The sequence below is a fragment of the Lepisosteus oculatus genome, unplaced genomic scaffold (assembly GCF_040954835.1).
Source record: "Lepisosteus oculatus isolate fLepOcu1 unplaced genomic scaffold, fLepOcu1.hap2 HAP2_SCAFFOLD_306, whole genome shotgun sequence".
NCBI lineage: Eukaryota > Metazoa > Chordata > Actinopteri > Semionotiformes > Lepisosteidae > Lepisosteus > Lepisosteus oculatus.
In genome coordinates, this window is record NW_027167838.1 from 12,199 (window position 1) to 20,416 (window position 8,218).

The 8,218-nt window shown below is 40.0% G+C and overlaps 1 long non-coding RNA gene across 1 annotated transcript; it reads left to right on the plus strand.

Annotated features, from left to right (window-relative positions):
• The first annotated feature begins 4,899 nt into the window (after window positions 1–4,899).
• Window positions 4,900–7,391, plus strand: LOC138227270 (uncharacterized). The gene is made up of 2 exons (XR_011184896.1): window positions 4,900–5,168; window positions 5,902–7,391. It is a non-coding gene; the product is annotated as an uncharacterized lncRNA (long non-coding RNA).
• Window positions 7,392–8,218: the final 827 nt, after the last annotated feature.

Here is an 8,218-nt window from a genome sequence, read left to right on the forward strand (position 1 = left end):
AATCTGCATTCGGATTTATGACCAAAAACCGAGGTCCTGACTCTCTCTGGTCATTAAAAATCCCAGGGCGTTTCTCGAAAAGAGTAGGGGTGTAACCCTGGCGTCCTGGCCAAAGTTCCCATTGGCCCTTACCAATCATGGCCTCCTAATAAATCCCCATCTATGAAATGGCTTCATTACTCTGCTCTCCTCCCCGCTGATGTGTGGTGAGCGTTTTGGCGCACTATGGCTGCTGTCGCATCATCCAGGTGTATACTGCACATTGGTGGTGGTGGAGGGGAGTCCCTATTACCTGTAAAGTGCTTTGAGTGGAGTGTCCAGAAAAGCACTATATAAGTGTAAGCAATTATTATTTATTATTATTACTAGCTGACTAGTGACTAGTGACCTTATTTTAGCCTGGAAGAGATACATTATGATCATTTAATACTGGCAAATATTCTTGTAGCACAAGGGAAGCGGTACAAACATTATATTTCCACTAGGGGGACTAAACTGGACTAAACTGTCCTGCTTTGGCAACACTATATTTATGGTATATAAATTAGTTATTTCTGGATAATCACTTCAGGAGCTCACTTTATCCCCTGAACAGTAGTCACTGTAAATATAATTTGTCTTTTATTTCCCAAAACAATTCAATATTTCCCACTGTACTGCATACAGTATTTAGCCTCTAGAATTTAATTTGCTCAATGTTAGTCTTGAAGCATGTAGTTAGTACTGTGTAGGTACTATCATTTAACAGCATTCATGAGATACATTCAAACAGAATATTAATTCCATATATTCAATTGAATCTTTCAAAGAGAACAACCATTTCCCTGCGAAATTAGGCTTTTCTCTGTCACTTCTCAGGTGGCTCTGACAATCAGCTGCCGTTAAATTGTGGCTGTGGGCATCTGTTTCAATGGAGTTTCTACTCCCTCTTTAAGTGTGATATTAGAAATACATATTTTTTGCTCAAAAACGTCTTTTTACAAATTAAATATACAGCTATAAACTAATATGATGTTTCGACTGTGAAGCCTTCTTAAGGTCTGTGAGACACACCTGAAGAAGGCTTCACAGCCGAAACTTTGTGTTTTTTCGGTTCTCTTTTCAGCATGGGATAAACCTATTGTTCCTTTACAGACTACGCATGCTGACACAGCTACCCATCTGCACTGCTATAAACGAATATAGCATACAATGGCATCTAATTATAACAACTTATACTTAAAGAATCTTTTGTTTTTAATCCACAGCATAATATTACATTATGAAAGACAGTTTCGTGCAGGAAAAAAAAGCACCTTTACATTTACCTTTATTTATATAAAAACTAGACTATTGTCTAAAATAGTCTAAATTGGTAAATTGTGCCATGAAAAGTTCATTTTTCAGTTTCCACTGTCTACATTCCCGGGCACGGCTTATATGTGCGTTAATATTTACCTATCGGATTAGCAAAGGTTAAAATGACACAATTGAAACAGGGTGAGGACATGTGCACAAACTCCTCTGACATACTCATGAGAGAGAGTCTTTCCCCTCTTGACATGCTTTGAGCTTATAAAAGAGAGATAACCCACTGGAGAAGAACACGACTGTGAGTGACATCACTGTGAGGTCACAGGCATTGAGCAGGTCAGAAAATCAAGACTTCAAGGGGAAACTCAATACTACCCAACATTAGAGACATTCCTATTTTTTCAAGTGCCATCTTGATAATGGTTTAAGTTCCTCAGATATTTTTTAACTTCAGCTAGGCGTATGGCCTTTGACTTAAAAATCAGTAAATCATTAAGGAATGCTGGAAGGTTTAATAGAATTAAGATATTCTTACCAGATCGAAACACCAGCATGGCACTGTAACCTTATTCTTTATAGAAATGTGACCATAAACTCTCTCTTTTAAACTGTACAGGCCTATTACAAAGCCAGTCAAAGTGGACAGCTCCACAGAGTAAACAGTCATAAAATCCAATGCTTCAAGTTGATCAATAATGTAGTAACTGTACTGTATATGAAGATGTGGTGATTGTTTTTATTTAACCTTAACCACCTGTTCTGAAAAGCATAGGTTGTCTTGTGTTTTGGAATACGTAGTCTGTGGTGTTATTGATTTAGCTAGTAAAAATATATATTTAATATTCATCCATTGCGTGGTTTCTGTGTAAAGTGCTGTCAGCATTACACTATTAATTTATTACAAAACTGCTGTGAAAACAAACTGAATGATTATGTTTAAAAGACACTGGAGATCACTTGGATTTGCCATATTTTGAGAAAAGTGTAGCGTTGAAAGCTAATACACACGTGTAGTTGGATATACCTATCCATGGGTGTATACTGTTAACTCCAAGGAGTCGGATTTGAGTCATAAAATCAAAATACAGCATAACCATTCCATTATTAAACTGCGCGATGTCATTACTCCTGATAAACAAACCCTTTAGCCGCATCCACAGAAACAGAAGTCGCAGATATGTGCCGAACAGGAATACTAGTATCAATATAATGTGCTTGATACGAACTGCCTAATGGGGCCACAGGAATAATTGAAGGCAGGTCAGATCCAGCACTTTTATTACAAACAAGCCTTTAAAGAAACACAAACAGAATGTACTTTTATGATTTGAAATAATTGTATATCGCCTCAGCAAAAATAATTTGACTTTTTCCCCCCCTCCACTTTAGGCTTTGACTGTATAGGTTCAAAGTTGTTTCCTGACTTTTGGATCTTAAGCAACAGTGAGGGTCATATATTCAGTACTTCATTTAAAAAATGTTTTTTTAGATGCATGACTTTCTCATGATAAATATCCTTTCTAAATACATTTCACTTTTGCTATTAAGGTCAGTACTGAATAGTTTAAGAACAAGTAAAGGTTTATTCCATGCTGAAAAGAGAAGAAAAGAAACAAGAACTGACACCTGAAGAAGACTCTACAGCTGAAACATTGAGTTTCTTTTCTTCTCTTTTCAGCATGGAATAAACCTTTACTTGTTCCTTTGCAGCCTATGCGTGTTGACGCACTACCTACTTGAGCTACTGCAGAGTTTTCTTACATATTACTTACCACCATTTGCTTTGACTTGGAAAAACTATGCAGTATCTTTTGAAAAACAGCCCTTTGTCTATTTGTGCCAGCCACGTGTTACTGGCAGTCCTCAAATGTGTCAACTACTGTGAGGAAGGCCTTCCACACTCCAGGCCTGCTTGTGCACACAGCCCCACCTCCTGTTCTCGTTTGACCGATCTCTCGGTTCGTGTCCGCGATGCAGGTCCAGTGCTGACCCCCACCCTTCGTCACACACCACTTGGAGTGGTCCACCATGATGCTGAAAGGCCTGGCCTCTGGCAGCTGCATAGTCTTCACGTTGTACACCTTGTGCGCCACAGAGCAATTCGACGGCAGAGGCTGATGAAGCTTCCCCCAGCTTTTGGCAAAGAAGTCGTCTCCTAAATAGTTAACCAGCAAACCTGAATAGAGATCTGAAATGGAACAGTGTCACAGGTTCCATGTTAGAATCTGTCCCAGGCACACTTTCTACCCAACCAAAAACAGGAAGTGCACTACAGTAGCTACCAAAACGTCAAACTGAAACTAAGAACAAGTGAATGTGTATTTCTCCCCCCTCTCAGGGGTGGATGCAATAAGAGGTTCCCTTTAATGAAATCATGGCTTCAGTTTAGCATTCCTCACAGAGCAGTAACACTGAAACACAGGTAAAACATGAGGTTTTCTCTGCAAACATGTGGCTCAACAAGGTAAAAAAGTATTGATTTCTTGCCTCTTTATCTTCACAGACTGTAGTCTTGAGTTTACTGATGCGGTCCATTGGGAACAAGAACACTATTTTACTTGGCCTGGGCTTCCAGATTCTGCAACTTGCTTGGTACGGCTTTGGATCAGAACCCTGGTATGTGCCTTGTATTCTGTAGGAGTAGAAAACCCAGGAGCTTTTCCTAACAGACACTGTAGGTCATCAAACATAATTTGTGAACCTTTAATATCAGTCCTATTCTGAGTTATTTAAAATTATTAAGCAGGTACTGTCACTATTAAACCAAACATTTAATCTTATAAACCTGAAATACAGTCGCTGTTTTATGCATATTTCTAGTTTGATACTAGTTTTCCTTCTTGGTTTCTCCTCAGGATGATGTGGGCTGCTGGTGCAGTTGCAGCTATGCAGCTATACCTTCCCAGCAGTCAGTGCTCTTGTATCCAGGACAGCTGAAGCAGACCAGCAAGGTACCCAGGGCAAGAAAAAACTCGCTTTGTACATAAACTCAGCTGTTGGTTTCTGTCATCCATCTGAAAATGAAAGCACTATGTATTTCTTGTACTTGTAATCTTGCAACTTCTCTGTTATGCCACAAAGCTGTGTCGTGAAGTCAGACAGATCTATTCTTTCACCCATTTGGTTTGACAGTTCTGTTTGAAAAGCTCATAAATATCCAATGCTCCATCCACTAAGAGAGAGCTCAGTAGTCTTAAGTGTAATGGCTAGATTAGAGGGCATCCAGTATGGTTCTTGATTGTCAAAAGATTGGCCTGTGAAACTAATTAAATTAGCTTAAGCTAGTAATTAGTTGTTAATACAGTAACTAGGAGTTTTAGGGATCTAAAACCCAGAAATCTTTTTGGCCTTGAGAGCTGGAGCAGAAGATCTTGTCTTGATCGTTGCACTAGCTAATCTAATGTTTGTGCTGTGCTTGTGCGTTCTTAGCTCTCCCTGCTCATTAGAACTGGCGAGACAGTGAAGAGAAGCACATGTTTGCAGTCAGTCAGTGAGGTTAGGTGCAGTTTTAGTCAGGGGGCTGTTCCATGTCTTGTCCTGTGCTAAATGCCAGCATTGGGGGTTAAGACTTTTTAAAATAAACTAAAATGTACCCTACATGTTTGTCCTGTACGTATCTTCATGTGATCCTGCTAGATTTCTGCTTACCTAAGTCTTCTTGTGAATGGTGTGTGGAAGGCTGACGGTCTCGTTCTCTTATAGGTGTGGTTCAGGGGATGATCACTGGGATTCGAGGGCTGTGTAATGGCCTGGGACCGGCGCTGTACGGGTTAATTTTCTACATATTCCATGTGGAGCTTAATGAACTCCCAGTGAGTAACAGTGGCCTGGGAGCTGAGTCTGAATCATCACATCACTCTCAACACAATCATCAGGTAACGTACAGTGTCCAGCTTCATGGAATTGTCATTGAAACTCGTCATCTTTAGGTTTGGGTGTCAGTCTCTCAGAATTATGCTCTGGAATGTGAAATGTAGTCAAAATGGTATGAGATGGTGAAACAAATATGAAACCAGACAGGTAGGATTTTGATGTTCAGTTTCTATGTAACCATAGAACTTGTCTCTATCTTATAAAAGGGAATATCATTCTTCGCAGGACATGTTACCTGTCATGCCAGTATCCCAGAGGAGTCTTTCATGACTTGCAGTACATTGTAAGAATGGTTAGGTTAACACACTTGGATGCAGATTTTGCTGTTGATCTTCAGATACTTTTAGTGAGGCACTAACATTTTTTTGCAGTTGATGTTGGCCAACTAATAGCTGGTATCAGGAGTTATAAATGTGATGTCTGTGGAGTGTATGGGTACAGGTCACACTCTCATGGTCCCCCTGTGCAGTCTTATCTAAACTGTGGTCAAGTGAGTAGCTGTGTTGGTATGTGTTAGCTGCAAGGAGACATGTATTGGTTAATCCCAGCCTGAAAAACAGGGGTACATCCAACATTTCAGCTGCTGAGACGTCTTCAGGGGATATTTCATTTCACATAGCACATTGAATGTCTCAAGATTAAGATATATAATACCCCTAAAAATCCTGGGTTTGGCGGGCTTCATTCTGCACTTTTTAATTACCGTCCCTTTGTGATTTATTTCTGTCCACGCAGAGTTCAATAATCCCTGGTCCTCCGTTCCTGTTTGGGGCATGTGCTGTGCTGCTCGCCCTGCTGGTGGCGCTGTTCATCCCTGAGCACACTAACATGGCCCCGCGGAGCAGCACCTGGAAGAAGCATCTGTCAGCCCACAGCCACCCCCACAGCCCCCAGGCACCTGGGGAGGCCAAGGAGCCACTCTTACAAGACAGCAACGTATGACCGCTGTTGCTTCTCAGGCGGTTTCTAGACACATCATTCTGCCATTTTTTATTTATTTATGGAGATGCCAGGTAATGGAAATTCAACACGAGTGTTAAGAGTACCATTTTGTAATATATTTAAAAATTGTCCAAAGGCACTATTGCAATAGCTCTATTTATTGAATTCAATATAGTTAGAGAGGATTTTTTATACATTTTTGTCATAAATTCTACATCGGCATGGCTTACCCAGGGACTTGTGCCTTGTAGAACTGGAATGTTACTGAACACAGTGTGTTTGTCAGTCATCCTGCTTTGAAGAGGTGTGATAATATGGGTTGAAGTGCAATCGGTTCACTAGAGAACACTCAGCCCATTAAGAGCTTTACCTCTTTTCCTCTTTTGACCCAAGACAGACTTTATTAAAAGTCAGAATGATGTACAGAAAAAGTGGTGTGGCCTCTTAAGCTTGTACATGACAAGGCCTTAATAGATGCTCTTGGGTGCAAAAGCAACATGCAGTGGGTCAAGAACAGTTCATTCTTTTGCGGCTTTGTTATCATTGAAAAGTGAAAAGGACTTGGAACTTTGCTTGTTCTACACATCTTCATTTTTCTGTTCATATCAAGCAGTTGCAGCATGCAGTGCTGTCTCAGTTTCTGACTACCTTCCCATTTTCACAGTTTCAGTTGCAAGTAAGCTTCTGCCCACCAAGAGGGTGGGGATTGCTGGGGGCTCATGTAGTTTGTGTCTCAAGAACCTTTATCTGAACATAGAGCTAGGCGTTGTGCAGCATCATGCAACTGTGAAGCTCAAGACAAAGTGCACAGGACCAAAAAATATGCTGTTCAAACTAGGGCATAGTAGTGACAAGATAATGACCTGGTGTGAATATGCCTTTTTTGAACTGTTATATTTATTAGAGGGCCTCAGAATATGAAATGAGTTTTGTGGCCTCAACTTGAAAGACGTGCATTTTTCTAAGTGGCCTTTTTCAGTAAGGATATTCGCAAGAACATGCTAATGTACCAAATAATAGAACATCAGATGTGAAATTCTCTGAAATTGTATATTTTTGTGTGCTCAATATATTTGAATGATTCCTTGAAAGATATTACTAGCGTGTAAAATATCGTAAGCTCAAATGTTTTTATTTTCCTTTCCGTTACGTACTGTGGTTATTACACTGCTTCACTGCCTTGTTTTTCTTTTAACCTTCAAGAAGATACTGTCATGGACACAGTTCTAAGTGTTGTAAATATAAAAGAGGTAAAGTTCAATAAAGGGGATTATTTTAATGTATGCAAGATGTATTATTTCATCTTAGTACTGTGTAACTCCCTTCCCTTCTTAACTTCAAAACATGCTCTGACTTTAGACATCTCAAAATATGATGCAGGATTCAACATTCGGATAATAACTGCTCCAGCAAGGTCTCCAGCTGTTGATTTAAGAATGCCTGGAAAATCTGTTTCATTGTGGTTCCTGATGACTAGAGTTGTGCACCTCAACCTTTTAAAAGTGTTCATATTTCTGTAATTGGGCCGAATATATAGTAGCTACAGGACTCTCACAAGCTTAGTTGGGCTCATCACTACCAGAATGGATACTGTGATGGGCTCAGTGGAGTAGTGGCACCACCCCGCATAGCTTCAGGTCTGTGAACACTGCCTTGATGAACAGATGAAGAGTGATGTCTGTGAGCGAGGAAGGTTCTCTCAATCTGACCGGCACTCCTTTAGTCCACATCAACAACTGCAACCTGCTGCCTCTTTATGGAGAGTGTTAATATCCTACTATAATGAAAACAGTAATTACAGGTATACAAAATATAAGACATGGCAGACTAAAAGCAAGAGAAATTCAAAGCAGATTTTAATTAGATGGATTAAGCAGTTTGAAAGAGGCAATTTGGTGCTGCTTTTAATTACACTGGTACTGTGTATGATTAAAAAGGTTGTGGCTTTTCACAGCGTTGGATTGGTTTTCCTAGAGTCTCAAACTGCTGCTTTTCCCAGAACATAATCCAAATAGTACAAGAGTTCTTTCCTTCTACTGATATTCAGCAAATATAAAAGCACAGCAATAGCTGACTAAATAGAGTGGTTGTCTTCCCTTGTCCTGGAAGA